Source organism: Vombatus ursinus, unplaced genomic scaffold, assembly GCF_900497805.2.
Source record: "Vombatus ursinus unplaced genomic scaffold, bare-nosed wombat genome assembly UNPS02014786.1, whole genome shotgun sequence".
NCBI classification, from domain to species: Eukaryota; Metazoa; Chordata; class Mammalia; order Diprotodontia; family Vombatidae; genus Vombatus; species Vombatus ursinus.
The window spans coordinates 46,289,717-46,304,874 of NW_020954564.1; the positions used below are offsets into that span (position 1 = coordinate 46,289,717).

Here is a 15,158-nt window from a genome sequence, read left to right on the forward strand (position 1 = left end):
TCAGTGTGCTTGGATTTGCTACTTAATACTTTTGTGATCTTGAGCACAATATTGTACACTAATTCTCAAACTTTTTTGTCTCGGGACCCCTTTGTACTCTTAAGAATTATTGATGACCATACCTACCCCACAGAGTTTTTGTTTATGTGGTTTATGGCTATAGATATTTACCATATTAGAAATTAAAACATTTTAGTATTATGAAAATAGTTTTGACCTTGTGGACCCCCGAAAGGGTTTCAGGGATTCCCAGAGATTCCCAGATCACTGGATATAGTGGGTAGGGGCACTGGACTTAGAGTCAGGATGAATTGGGTTCAAATCCCATCTCAGATACTTACCAGCTGTGTAGCTCTGGGCACATCACTTAACTTCTTTGTGACTTAGTTTCCTCATCTATAAAACAAGTGGGCTGAAGTCTATGAGCTCTAAGATCCCTTCCTGATCTATATCCATGATTCTATGATCAAGTTATTTTCCCTTTCTGGTCTTCAGTTGCCTCATTAATCATTTTGGACCAAATGAACTTCAGAGTTCTTCCATCTCTCATATACCATGATCATAGGTCCTTTAAAAAAACAAAACAAAACAAAAAAGTCCTAACATTCTGTATTCTAAGGGCCGTTCTATTCTAACATTCTTTGATTCTCTAAATCACAAATGATTGATTCCAAAGAATGTGAAGCAAGTGTTCCATGTCATCTTAAAAAAAAAAAGCCTAATTCCCTTAAAAAAAAAATTACCCTTCCCCCCCCAAATACACAGCTCTTCTCTGTTTGCTGGAAACTCCACCTCCCCCATCATGGCACAGTCTGTCTTCATTCCCCCCAAATAAAATACAACTCTGGGGAGGGGTAGAGTGAGTCACTCCCTGGCAGAGATCCTCACTGGCAAAGGTTTGGGAAGGTTCTTGCCCAACTTCCCAGAAGAAAAGGCACAGGAGGTTGGAATGCTCTCTGTGGTTTGTGAAGCTCTGTGGTCCCGTCAGCTTTGGAAATGACTGAAAATGAGAGTTTAAAAAAATAATCCCTGAGGAGCAACCAGAAACAAGGCTGCCCCAAGCCATTCTCCCCTGCCCCACTCCATTTCTTTATTTCTCTCCAGTGAAGTTATTTGCCTGTAAGAAGACATGAACCATTTTGTATTCTTTGCCATCAATCATTTGTGATTCTTAGAGTCTAATAATATAGTGGAAGTGGCCTTGGAATGCAGTCAGTGTTAGAGCTGAAAGACACTTTAGAACATAGGATAAGTAAACAGTATACTAGCCATGTCACCCTCTACTCAGTTAACTCCAGTGTTTCCCATTTACCTCCAGGATCAAATAGACATTCTTCTGTTGGGTATTTTAGACTCATCACATCTCATCCTACCTTTCTGGACTTCTTAAATATTATCTCCTACCCTCCTCTCCACATCTCCCCACACACTCTACAGTTCAGCCACACTGGCCTCCCTGCTGTTCCTCTCACATGACACTGGATCTCCTGTTTCCATTTCTTTGCACTGGCTGTCTCCTGGCAATACTTTTCCCTTATCACCTCCAGCTCCTGGAATCCAAGGTTGCCTTCAAGCCCCAGCTCAAAGGCTGTGTTCTGCAGGAAGCCTTTCAGTCCCCTCAGCTGCTGCTGCTTTTCCCTCCAAGGTTACCCTGTGTCTACTTTACATGTATCTTGTATATATCTGTGTAGCAACATGTTTTCCTATTTAGAATATAAATTCCTTGAGGGCAGGGCCCTTCACTTTTGTCTTTGTATCCTAGATATTTGGTAGGTGCTTAATAAATACTTGGGGCAGCTAGGTGGCCTAGTGGATAGAGTGCCAGGCCTGGAGTCAGGAAGACTCATCTTCTTGAGTTCAGATGCAGCCTGAGACACTTATTAGCTATGTGACTCTGAACAAGTCATTTAACCCTATTTACCTCAGTTCAGCATCTGTAAAATGAGCTGGAGAAGGAAATGGCAAAGCACTCCTGTATCTTTGCCAATAAAACCCCAAATGGGGTTACAAAGAGTCAGACACAACTGAACAATAAATTTATAATTGCAAACTTGATTGACTGATAATATAGTGGAAGGAGACTTGGATTGAGACTCAGAAGGTCTAGGTTCAAATTCTCCTATGCAAATTATTTGCTTCAGCTCCAGTTTGAATGTATGATGAAGAAGCCAGACCGAATAATCTCTTAAGAGTCGTTTTGTTCCTAACATTCTGTGTTCTAAGGTCTCTTTAAGTTATAACATTCTGTATTTCAAAGTTCAAACATTTTGGGTTCTGTGTTCATACATTCAGTGTTTTAAGGCCCCTTCAAACTTTGACATACTATATTCCATGTCCCAACAATCTATATTTTAAAATTCCTTCTAGCTTAGAAATTGTTTGATTCTATAACATTGTCCCTATATATAATCTTTTAGAGGGGATGGAACTGTTGGGGCAGTGGCATATAGTGACAGTGTACTAGAATTGGGATCACTCCCTGGGGTCAAATACCAGCTCTGCTACATAATACTTAGGTGACCTCAGGCAAGTCACAATCTCTCTGGACTTCAGGACCCATTTCTCAGCTAAACTTTGTATTTTCTCTTTCTCACCAAAGAGAGAACACTTAATAAATACTTGTATTATACCTCTAAGATGAGGTGATTGGATGAAATTATTTAAACTCCTTTCAGTCCTATATGTTATGATCCTATGAGCTAGTGTCAGAGCTGGGATGATAATCTGGGTCTCTTGAGTACCAGTCCTGGGCTCTTTCTACTATCTTGATATGTTTCCTTGTTTGTTCATATCTTAATTCATTAATCTTGTAAGAAGTGTGCTTTGCAATTTGTTTCTGAACCTCTCTTAAAGTTTCCTTTGCTGTTAAGTGGAAAAGGTATTTCTTTCCCTCATAAGTATATTCTGCAAATTGACGAACATTTGCAAATTGCTTTGAGATACACTAATTTAAGGTGTGAAATAATAGATCTTGCAGGAAGGCACAGCCACATTTCTGGCATTGATTGATTCTTTCCCGTCTGGCCTGTGATTTGGGGAGGTAAAAATAGTACTTATTTTCATCTTTTATCTTTTATCCTGATGCCATCCTTAAAAAAGATGCATACACATGCCACAGAACTCTCTTGGGCCATTATCATTGGCGATGTTAAAGGTTCTTTTTAGATTTGACCAGATTCTGTGTTCCAAAGATCCTTCTAACTTTAACATTCTGTGTTCTGAGGAATACTGGAATGGAGTTAGGAGACTTGGGTTCTAGTCCTAGCTCTGCTATTCAAATGTTCTCTCTCTGTCACTTTAAGTTATTTCTCTTCTCTCTGGGTTTCAGTTTCCTTAGCTATAAGTTGAGGAGTTTGGATTATATTTCCCCTAAAACCCTTTTATGTGTCCTCTTGTTCTGTGTTCCAAGTTACCTTTCTGTGCAAATGTTCCATGTTTTCCGTTCCAGTGTTCTATGTTCTCAGGACCTTTGTGACTCTGAGATTCTGTGACTTTGTGGACTGAAAGCATTTCTGGAATGACTGCTGGCCTGCCGGGAGGCATCTGGGCACCATGTATGTATCTGTGAGTGTCTGTGCTTGACTGACGAGAAAGCTAAACTGTGGAGGAAAACTCACCTATACCCTTAGCACCTGGCTGCCTCCCTTTACTCTGTCATATTAGAGAGCAATGAAATTCGTTCATGAAAAAATGTTGGTTTAAAGAAAAGAAAAGAAAACTAAAGGTAGATGACTTCAGCCTTTCCTGTTTGAATTTAGTGACGTAAACACAATCCTATGGTTTGGCTAGGTCTGAATTAAGCAACATTTTTGTGCCTGGCTGCCAGACACAGATTAGCAGGATTTACATGCTACAGTCAGTCATTAGGGTAATTTCCTGTGACATTAAATTTGGAAAAATGAACTTGGGGCATGATCTAGCAATTCGACATCTGTCTCTCTAATGGGGCTTCTGGTGTGAAAACAAACACACCCACCCACCTCATTCCAGGCTCTGCAGAAGTTGTCATGAGCTTTGCCTTCTTTTTCCACAAGCTTGAGGTATAGTAGAAAACCTGGACTAGGTCAAGAGATTTGGTTTTTAATTCTAGCTCTACCACTTATGAGCTGTGAAACCTTTTGCAAGCCTTTGAACTATCATCATCATCATCAGTAATAATAGTAAAAAAATCAGCAAACACTTACTAAGCACCTACTATGTGCCAGGCATTGTTCTAGGTGCTGAGGATAAAAGGGTAAAAATGAAACTGACTCTGCTCTCAAAGAGCTCATATTCTGTTGGATTGCCATGTTATCCTACAGGATTGTTGTAATAATAATAATAATAATGTTCCATTTATGTAATGTTTTACATATATCATCTCATTTATGATGAAATGAGACAGTAGAATGTAAATTTCTTAAAGGCAAGGGACTGTTTAGTTTTAGCCAGTGCCTGACACATGATGTCGCATCATTAAATACCTCTTGTTGCTTTCAACTTTGAGAGGTTAGGCTAGAACAAGGATTCTTAACCTGGGGTCTGTGAACTTGTTTTTTAAATAACCACATTTCAGCATTACTTTCCTTGGTAATCCTTTGCATTTTATTTTATGCTTTTAAAGGCATCATTCCATTAAGTCTTCACTATAGGCTTCATCAGACTGCTAGAGGGGTCTGTGACACAACAAAAGGTGAAGAATTCTAGAAATAAAGGATGTGTGTTGTCTGGGAGGTCCAGCAAGAAAGGTGTAATACCTAAGGGCAACTCAATATAGAAAGGAAAGAGGGGTGGCTTTAGAACCACGGTACTTGGTTTTCAATCTGTCCTCTGCCTTATACTATGTGGATGACTTTGGACAAGTGACAGCACCTCTGGGTCTCAGATTCCTTATTGATGAGCCAGGGCACAGACTGTGTTTAGAAATGAGGTGGGTTTCTGAATCTGTTGAGTGCTGGATTCCCTGTAACAGCAGAGGTGATGTACAGCTCCCTGTGATGCTCCAAAGAGAAGAGCCAGAGGGCCTCTAAGTTGTCCCCTGTCATCGCTGCCTGCAGTCAGCTTATCAGAAATGAACCGGGGGGCACTGGGGAGTAGCATCGTCTGTTCACATCACGCCAGTGTGGAAACTGGCAGACGTGGCAGACCTAAATTTGTGTATTTCCAGTGCCGGGCCCATATCTAGTCATTCCCTGTATGTCTTGACAGGGCTTCTTGGTGGTGTTGTTGTTTTTTCCCAGTGAATCATAATATGTTAAATTGTCCTGTTCGACTCTCACATTTCTTGTTCTAACATTTTATGGTCTAAGGTCCTTTCCAGATAACTTTTTGTTAAAATTTTTGGATATCCTGTGTTGTAAGGTTCTTTCCAGGTCTGACATTCTATTTTCTAAATTCTTTTGAGCTCTTAACATTCTGTGCATTTATTAGAGCTGTAAAGGGACTTTATCTTTGTTCCCTAACATTGTTAAGTTCTAAGGTCCTTCCATCCCTAACATTCTCCATCCTAAATTCCTTTAAACTCATTGTATGAATCTATCAGGATGATGGTGTCAAACTCAAATAGAAATGAGGGCCATTGAGCTGTCCATGTGGATCCCTGTGGGCTGCAGATTGACTCAGTTTTAAAATGTAATGTTATCTATGGTTTTTATTTGTTTTGTTAAATATTTCCCAATTATATTTTAATCTGGTTCAGTCTGTACTCTGAAGGCCTTGTGTTTAGCACCTTGACTGTAAGAGACTTTAGAGACCATTTTGTATAATCCCCTAGTTTTACAGATTAGGAAATTGAGGCTCAGGGATTTAATTGATTTACTTAAGGTCACAAAACTAGGGAAGGGAAGAGTCTGGACTTAAATCAAGATCTCCTGATTCCCAGTCCTGTGGACTTTCTGATCATTGGCTTCATCTTTAAAACTTGAACTAGGCTCTGTCTTACTTGAGGTGTGTGAAGGGTGACCAAGGGCATCTGCACTGGGGCCCCAAACTGGATCCAGATGCCGCTAATTCTTCCTAAATTGCCTTCCCCAAAATAGAGAGGAACAAGACAGCAGCTGCTCGGTAAGAGGCAGAATGTAAATGTCTAGACACTCTCAAAGTCCCCACAGTGTCTTGGGTGGGGGAAAGTATAGTAATGAGCTACTTTAGCCTTTGTCCCCTTCATTTCCTTTTTAAAAAAAGTTGGACTTTAACATTTGAAGACGAATACTCTCAGAGTAGAGTCCCTGGGTATACAACTAACCTTAGTAACAGTACTTAATTCAGGAGGCAGATGTTTTGTTAATTATTTACACAGTGTTTGCTGTAGTTCACTGCTCCTTGCAGAGTCTGGCATAATCAGAGGTTGGGACCTGTGAGCATCTGTCTCTCACAGATGGGGGGTGCTGGGGAAGGGGGGAGCAGCACAACTAGGTGAGAAGTCCTCTTGTTTCCTTTCCAAAGCTTCCTCTGGCTCTGAACTGGCAGAAATAATCCCAAAGACCTTCTCTCACAGAAATACTGTGTTCACAATGGGCATGAAGAGTGCGGCTGGAATAATTGAATTCTGTTCAATCATTTAGTAAGTATTATATGCAGACCACTCTGCTAGATGCTGATTAGGACATGGTTCCTGTTCTCGTGGAGTTTACAAGTAGGGGGAGGTTGACACAAACTCAGGTAATGGAAATACATCCTCTGTGCATTAGAGGGAGCTACAGAAAAGGAGTGTTCTGTGAGATCTGAGGGAGAATGTTCTTTTTGATTGGGGGGAGTGGGAAGTCAGGGAAGACTTCATGGAAGAGGTGACAGGTGAGAATTAATGGGGACACCCGGTATCAGAGGTGAAGAGGCTAGCCATTGCTGGGAGAAAACCTCTCAGAGCAGGAAGCTATTTTAGAATACAGAATATTAGAAAACGGGACATCATTATGCACCCGGGAACAACCAGACATCTATGTACAAATACTCATATGAAGAACATTAATTTATTCATATAATTTTAGTTTTTTAAGGGCACACACTATTTTGTTTTTGTATTACCAGTGCCTAGCACATGATAGGAATTGAATAAATTTCATTGATTCATGCTACATATACATAATAAGACCTTCAATTTCACTGTTGTAGGGAATTCCATTCATGTACTTGGGCAACTTTGTAACCTGTGGATACACTGAGGAATACACAGAATGTATCAGAACCTGAATTTGAAGTCAGGTTTTCCTGAATCCAAGGCTAGCCCTCTATCCATTAAGTTATGTTATCCCATCTGTGTGTGTGTGTGTGTGTGTGTGTATACACATAGTGTATATCTATATCTGTGTGTATATAATTGCAGTATGTATGTATGTATGTATGTATATATTGTCTGTAAGCCTATGCTCAGAGGAAGCAAATCCTGGGTGAGTCAGGGGGAGGCAGAGAGGGCGCAGTGGCTCCTGTTGAGGAAATTCTCCTTACCAGTGGTGTCAAAATCAAGAAGAATTGGGAGCGGCTAATCAGTACGTAAGGATCCTGTGGACTGTATATTGACTTAGTTTTAAAAAGTGATATGACCTATATTTCATTGTATTTTTTTGTATTGTGTTTCATCAATTACATTTTAATCTGGTTCGGAGGCTAGGGAAGTGTTGGGGGCCCCATCAGGCTGTGTGTTTGACACCGTGGCTCTTCATTGTTCCACTGGATTCTTTGATTTAGAAATGTCCTGCTTCAGGCTGTCACAGTAGATTACAGTTTGTTTGAAGTTTCTGTGAGATATATCCTGGTCTTAGGCCCATAGAAAGTCATTGCCAATCACTGTGTCATGTTGTTTTTAAACTTGGTGGGACATTGACCTTATCAGGTGGAGTAGAAGTCACATGGGAGAGTAGAAAGTTCTCTACTAGATTTCGGGGATCCCAATCCTAATTCAGGCTCTGCTTCTTACTTATTTTGTGCTGTTGGCAAGGCACTTACCTTCATTCTCCATCTATAAAATGAGGCTGGTGAACTAGGTAGTCTCAAGGGTCCCTTAAGAGCTAACATTCTATGTTCTCATATTAGCACCTATTTAGCAAGAAATTGGGCAACTAGGTGGCTCAATGGATAGAGTGCTGAGCTTGGAGTAAGGAAGACTTATCTTCCTGAGTTCAAATCCAGCCTGAGACACATAATAGCTGTGTGACCCTGGGCGAGTCACTTAACCCTGCTTGCCTCAGTTTCCTCATCTGCAAAATGAGCTGGAAAAGGAAATGGCAAACCAGAAAAACCCCAAATGGGGTCAGAAAGAGTCAGACACAACTGAAACCAACTAAACAACAAAAGCACAAATAGGATAAGATAAAGATGAGGCCTGTGATTTCATTGATACGGTGAACTTGTAGATAAGAAAATTTCCTTTACCAATGCAGGTTGGAACCTTCTTTACCATTTATAATCTAGCACTGAGAAGTTAAATGACTTGCTCAGCTTCACCTAGCTAATATATGTTAGAGGTGAAACCCAGGTCTTCCTGGCTTCAAGGCCAGTTCTCTATCCACTGTACCATTCATACTTAGCATGAGTAATGCTCTTAGCAAGAATGATGAACTGAAATGCTTCTTAGCAAGAGTAATCAGTGAAAATAGGGAGCTACCAGGTAGTGATTGATTTTCGAGTACCCTAATCCCCACACCTTTGAGCCTCAGGTGAATTTCTTTCTGCTCTTACCCTACAGTGACAGCCTTCCCAGAGATGATTTCCATAAGGCTGATTGGAGGACACCTTTGGTGCCCCTAGATTGCTAGACACCTCTGCTCATAGTCTGTGCCCTGAGGTTCTGTTCTGCCTTGGTGTTCTATGGTCTGAGATGCCTTTCCTTTTGTGTTCCAAGGTATCTCCTAGCTGTTTTCTCTTTAGAAACTTCTGGCTCCTTTCCTACTACCACCTAAAAGAAAGTTGACTAGAACAGGGAACTGAATCTGGAAATCTATACAATGAAAGCTTCACTTTCACACTTTGAGGGAGCTCAGACCAGCCTTTTGCCCTATAGAGGGTGAGCATTTTTCAACAGAATGTGAGACCACTAACTGAAAAAGAAGCTAATGTGTAGAAGCACTATAATGATAAGTTCTAATAATCAGATGACATCGGGTTAAAATATTTACAAACAAATGTTACATAACAATGGGGGAAGAGAAATCTATGAAAGATGTTATGATGGGTACTCAGAAGAGGTGAATGAATTTTTCAAATCACATCAGGTAACAGGATTCCTAATCTAATATTAAAATCAATAATCGCTCTCACACAGCCATCTTCTTCACAGCAACATAGCTGCACGTGAAGACATTGTCTCAAGCAGTGGGGTCAAATTCAGCTAGAAATACATTTCTCCCCATAGACTGCATATTGGCTTAGAAAAATACTGAACATTATGTTTTACTGTCCTTTTCTTTATTTTGTGCAATATTTCCCAGTTACTTTTTAATCTGGTCCTGCTGTTTGACCCTCTGGTCTAGAGGATCTCAGAATGATAAGCTATACCATGAATTAGGAAACCATATCAAATCTCTCCTTCCTCCTAATTTTCCCTTTCTCTTATTCTTTCTAATAAATGAACTCTCCCCTGCATGAGGGCGTATTGAGAATACAATCAGCTGGATAAAAGGAAAGTCTCAGTTTCTTCATCTGCAAAATGGAAATAGTAATACTTAACATTTTCCACATTTTATTCTCCTTCATACACACTATAATCTAGCCTTAGTGACTTATCTACTATTCCTAAGCCTTTATACTTGCCTTTCCACTAGGCCTGAAATGCTGTACTACCACCTCTGCCTCTTATTTTCCCTACATGACTTCCTTGAGGGCAGGTACCCTGTTTTTAACCTTCTCTGCATTCCCATTAGGGCAGCTAGGTAGCACAGTGAATAGAGCACTGGGCCTGAAGTCAGGAAGACCTGAGTTCAAATCTGCCTCAGACACTTACTAGGTATGTGATCCTGGGCAAGTCACTTAATCCTGCTTACCTCAGTTTTCTTATCTGTAAAATGAGCTGGAGAAGGAAATGGCAAACCACTCTAGTATCTCTGCCAAGAAAACCCCAAATGGGGTCTTGGAGAGTTGGACAAGGCTGAAATGACTCAGTAACAAGCATTCCCATTGCTTAATACAGTGTCTAGTAAACACTGAATAGATATCTGTTGACTGACTGTTTACCTCTCAAAGCTGTTGTGAAGAAAATGCTTTGTAAACCATAAGCCTCTACAGCTATTGCAGCATTATTGTCATTATGATTCCAGGCTTCAGAAGCGTTTTGTTCATCTTGATCTCCTTTTGAGAACATAGAATCTTCCATCTACTTAGTATGTATGTTGCAGGTAGCTACTTATTTATATGATATCTCCCACACTCACTGGCAGCAGGGACTTTTTTTGTGTATCTTCATATCCCCAGTGTTTTACATAGTGTCCAACAAATAGTAAGCACTTAATAAATGCTTGTTAACTGATACACACTCCAAAGGTGCATCACATCTGGCTGGGAAATTGGATGGAAAATTGTCTGTAACAATTTGTGGTTGCCCAGTCAGCTACTGATGTAGGTGTAGGAGGTAGCTGTGATGAGGAGACAAAAGTCTGGGACGTGGTGGGCAGGTGAGTGATGCCTGCTAGCTGCCTTATCTCTGTCCTGCCAGTCTCAGGTTATTTTCCTTTGACATCACTTCTGCACAGCAGTTGGGGTTCCTGACTATGGGCAGACTATGGATGTGTGGTAGTATTTCTCTCCTCCCTTCCCTGTTCTCACAGTCCTTGCCTCAAAGAATGCTGCCCTGGATTTAATTCCCTCAACTCTTTAACAAAAAGATACTGCATTGGAAATCATATCCATTTGACTCCATGCTTTCTTAAATTACAAGGGTCAAAGACCAAATAATCAGGTCAGTGACCCTCTCAGGGTGAATGCTGAACAGGTATCAGGGGAACTTTGGACTTCACCAACATATTGACACCCTCTGACTCCTCAAGCCCTAAACTTAGAGAGATCTTGAAGAGTCATCAGAGAGCAGGAGTTGGTGGTTTGGGAAAGCCTCAGAATAATGTTGGAGGAAATGCTAAATTTCAGCTAGAGGTTAGCGAAAATAATGATGTAATTTTTCCCCATCCAATTTCATATATATTCTAAAAATCTATCCACAGACCACTTGGGGTTCCACAGACCCCAGATTAAGAACCCCTACAATAGAATGTTAGAGCTGGGAGGGGCCTTAGGACAGACAATGTCAGAATACACAGTATCAGAACTGGAAGGGACCTCAGGAATCATCTAGTTAAATCCTCTCATTTACAAGCAGAGAAAACGAGGCCCAAAGAGGAGAATTGACTTGCCCAAGATTACTCTGGGGGGCCAGTGGCTAGAACATGGGTCTCCTCATTCACCAGCAAGCCCTGCTTTGACTATATGCATCTCTGGGGGCAGTTTGCACTGCTACAGGGTATAGGACATCTGTCACACATGTCTCATTTGTGAAATGGAGCCTTTCAATTGATGACAAGAAAAACGGATGTAGGATCATTGGGATGATTCTGTCTGGCTGCCTGACCCGTCTGCTTGCTCATCTCTGCTGGGAGGGGACACATCAGGGATGGGAACAGAAGCTGCCTTGTTCCTGGCAAAGGCTCCAGTGTTTTCCCCTCTCCAGCTACTGAGCTCAGCCAAGTGTCTTCCTAGTTGAGAGAGAGAGACAGAGACAGACATAGACAGACAGACAGACACTGAGGGAAAAGGGGGGGAAGAGAAAGATTGAGAGAGAGACAGAGAGCGAAATGGAGAGATAGAGACCAGGAGAGAGAGGGAGAGAAGAGAAAGGGACCTGCTCAGTCACTTGGAGCTTAAATAAAAGTCTGTGTTCTGGAGGACTCGGAGCCTGTTCAGGAGCTCAGCTGCACCTATCAGTTTGTCCTGCCTGCTTGTCAAGTAAAAGTGAACCCCGGACTTGAGACCAGCTATTGATATAGGGATAGCAAAATAGAAATGACTCACATTTTTGTAATCCATTAATGTTGACACAGCCCTTTACTTAGGGCATTCATGAGGTGGGTAGTTCCATTTTACATTTGGTAAAAAAAACTGAGACTCAGAGAGGTTAGGGTCAGAGAGTAGGACCCAGGGTTTGCCAACAAGTCTTCTGATTTCATGTCCCATCTTCTGTGATAGATGAAACCAAGGACCCTCTAGCAGCATGAAACAGTGGGGTCCAGAGCTCACAGCACAGGCTTGCCGAGTGCACTCTTTGATGTTACAGTTCAAGACTACATATTAATTAAACAAATATTTATTAAACTATTACTATATAAAAAGTCCTACAAAGAGTTCTGGGCTAGAAATGAAAAGACCTGAGACCCAGCCCTGACGTTTCTTCATTTTGTGATTTTAAATCGCTTCACTTCTGAGCAGCACTTTCTTCCTCTGTAAAATGAGACAGTCACACTGGCTTGTACTGGGGTAAGTTCTCTAACAGCTCTAACACATCATGTTCTAATGTTTTAGAGAATAGGGTTTGAACTCTGACTCTAATATTTAATAGCTGCATGACATCAAGCAAATCACCTCACTTTTCTGAGCCTCTGTTTCCCAATATCCTTCTAGTTGGTCTCCATACCTCAAGTCTCACCCCACTTCTATCCATTCCCAGCTACCAAAGTAATTTTTCTAGAGCACAGGTCTGATCATGTCACTTCTCCACTGAATAAACTCCACTGGCTCCCTATTACCTCCAGGATTAAACACAAGATCCTCTGTTTGGCTGTTAAAACTAGTGACAACCTAGTCTCTTCCTACCCTTCAGTCTTTTTATATTTTATTTCTCTTCATGCACTATACAATCCAGATACATTGGCTTACTTGCTGTTTCTCAAACGTGAGGAACATCTCCCATCCCCATGCCTTTTCCCTCATTGTCCCCCATGACCAGAATGTTCTCCCATTCTGGAGTTCTCCCTCCTTGTCACCACCTGGCTTCCCTGGCTTCTTTCAAGATGGCTGGCTAATGCCTTCAGAGATTATCTTTTGTCTACTCTGTTTATATCTTAATATGTACCTAGTTTTTTTTTACATGTTGCCTTTCAAAGAAAGGCAGGGCCTTTCTTTGTATCCTCAGTACTTAGTATAGTGTCTAGAATATAGTAGGTGCTTAATAAATGTTTGTTGAGTAATTAAAATGAGGATATTAAGATTTGTGCCACCTCTCTCACAGGTTTTTTGTGAAATGATATGTGAACAATAAGGTGCCATAGAAATGTGAGTAACTACTATTATTAGACACAGTTCTTGCCATTAGATGTATGTAATCCAATAGAGGAGGCAGAATATGTATAACATAAATTAGAATGTGATTAAGTTTATAAGAGAAAGAGAACTCTTTGAATTGATCAGAGGAGGAAAGAGAGACTTCCTTAAAGAGCAATACCTAAGGAAGACTTCATGGTGGAAATTGGATCTGAGCTGGGCCTTAAAAGAAAGAAAGAATGAGATTGGGCAAGAGGATGTTTCGTATGTTGGTGGCAGGGCACAATGTAAACAGAGGCCAAGATTTGATGTTTCTGGATTCCACTCCAATAATGTGTTATTTGAGTACATATCACGAGTTTCCTCATCTTTATGGTATTTAGAGGGTAATTTTTAACTTGACTAAGCTTCTTTCTTCCTCCAAACATCAATCATTCAGTTTATAACATCCTGTTAGTTGTGTAAGGGCTTGGCTTCTGTGAAGGAGCATGGATTCTTAATGAAATCAAGAGAATTATTTCTAACCAAAACCATTGGGGAATTTCTCTTAGTATCTGTTAAGATTTACTGAGGGACTTTTTGGTATTCCCTGTAATAAGAAAGTGAATTTTTAAAAGTCATTCAATTCATAAAATTCTTTCCTCAGGAGCATCATTTCAAGCAAGGAGTTAGGATTGTTGTTGGCACTTGGATTCAGACCCAGGGATTTTGACTTCCAAGTACAGGGCTGTCTAGCCTGTCCTAGGCACACACTGTTAGGACATATAATGCCGTCGCTGGGAACCTAGAATGCTAGAATATAGGGCACAGAATGTCACACCTAGGAGGGAACTTGAAGCATAGAATGTTAGGACTGGAAGGAATTTTAGAACATTGGAACTGAATGTTGGAAACTGTCTAGGCCAGTGCTCCATATTTGGTAGATGAAGAAACTGAGGCCCAGAGAAGATGAGTTAACTTGCTTTAGGCCACAATATAGTCTCAATTAGTGGCTGACTTGAAGTCTAGTGCTCTTTTTACTGCATCATGTTTGAGCCTTGCAGTGGATTTTCTGAGAAATGTTGTTAATATTTGGTACCTGAATTTTAGGGCAGAAAAAAAAGTAGCTTTCAGATGTCTTACAGATACTTTTTCCTTCTTAAATTGATGATCTGTGTTTGGTGTTTGTCTTTGTGATTGGGGCAGGAGAAACTGAGTCAGAAAAGGTTATTTTTAAAAGTCCCCAAGAGGCCTCGTGGCCATCTGTGAGAACGATAAGATTTTTTATCATGTCTGGAAAAAGCTTTTTTTTTTTTTAAAGCACTCTCCTGTCCAGTAGCTGGCAAACAATACTTAAAAAAAAAAAAAGAAGAAGAAGGAAATGTTCTGTATTCACAAATGGTTATAAAGTGCTTAAATACATCTATTAAAATCAGGAGTCATGAAGACTAAATGCTGCAGCACACAGCTGTGTTTCTGTCGCTGTCTGCAATGGGGAAGCCTAATCTTTGGGGCTTTCTCACCCTTTTATGCTTTTCCTGTTGTATATTTGTAAAATGAAGCTTCTGCTGGCAAAAGCAGGTTTTAGCAACTGCGACGGCTCTTTGAGGATCTAATAAGGCCCCCAAGGAGCCTGTGTTCTAGTTATGCTTTTCTTCCCCCCCAGAGGGAAACTGTGATATTCCTTCTCCTGTAGAAAAAGCCGCTTTCCTAACACTTTGGGCTGAGCGCACCATAGATCTTGCGTCCTATTAACGGAATTACAGCCATAACTTCTGGAAGACAAAATTAGCCCTTTGGAATCAGCAGTGGGAAGGGAGCAGGAGAAGCTGTCGTGCCATTTTGTCTCTGGAAGAAAAAACTTTTTTTTTTTAATTGATTACTTAAACCTTAAGGAGTGTGGGCGCACAGATCAGAGAAGAAAAATAGCGGAGTTGAAGGCTGAGCAGACAGCTTGGATTACCCTG

At 40.8% G+C, this 15,158-nt stretch overlaps 1 protein-coding gene across 2 annotated transcripts in view; it reads left to right on the plus strand.

Moving 5' to 3' along the window:
- LOC114047353 (serine/threonine-protein kinase Nek6) overlaps positions 1 to 15,158 on the plus strand; it is a 127,236-nt gene that overhangs the window by 2,749 nt on the left and 109,329 nt on the right. Inside the window, exon 1 of one of the 2 annotated variants that reach the window (XM_027868162.1) lies at positions 6,524 to 6,541. The exons of the other annotated variant lie outside the window; for it this stretch is intronic. The gene's annotated coding sequence lies outside the window, so the exon portion shown is untranslated. Of the gene's footprint in view, positions 1 to 6,523; positions 6,542 to 15,158 lie in introns of those variants that run through there. 2 annotated transcript variants of the gene reach the window in all.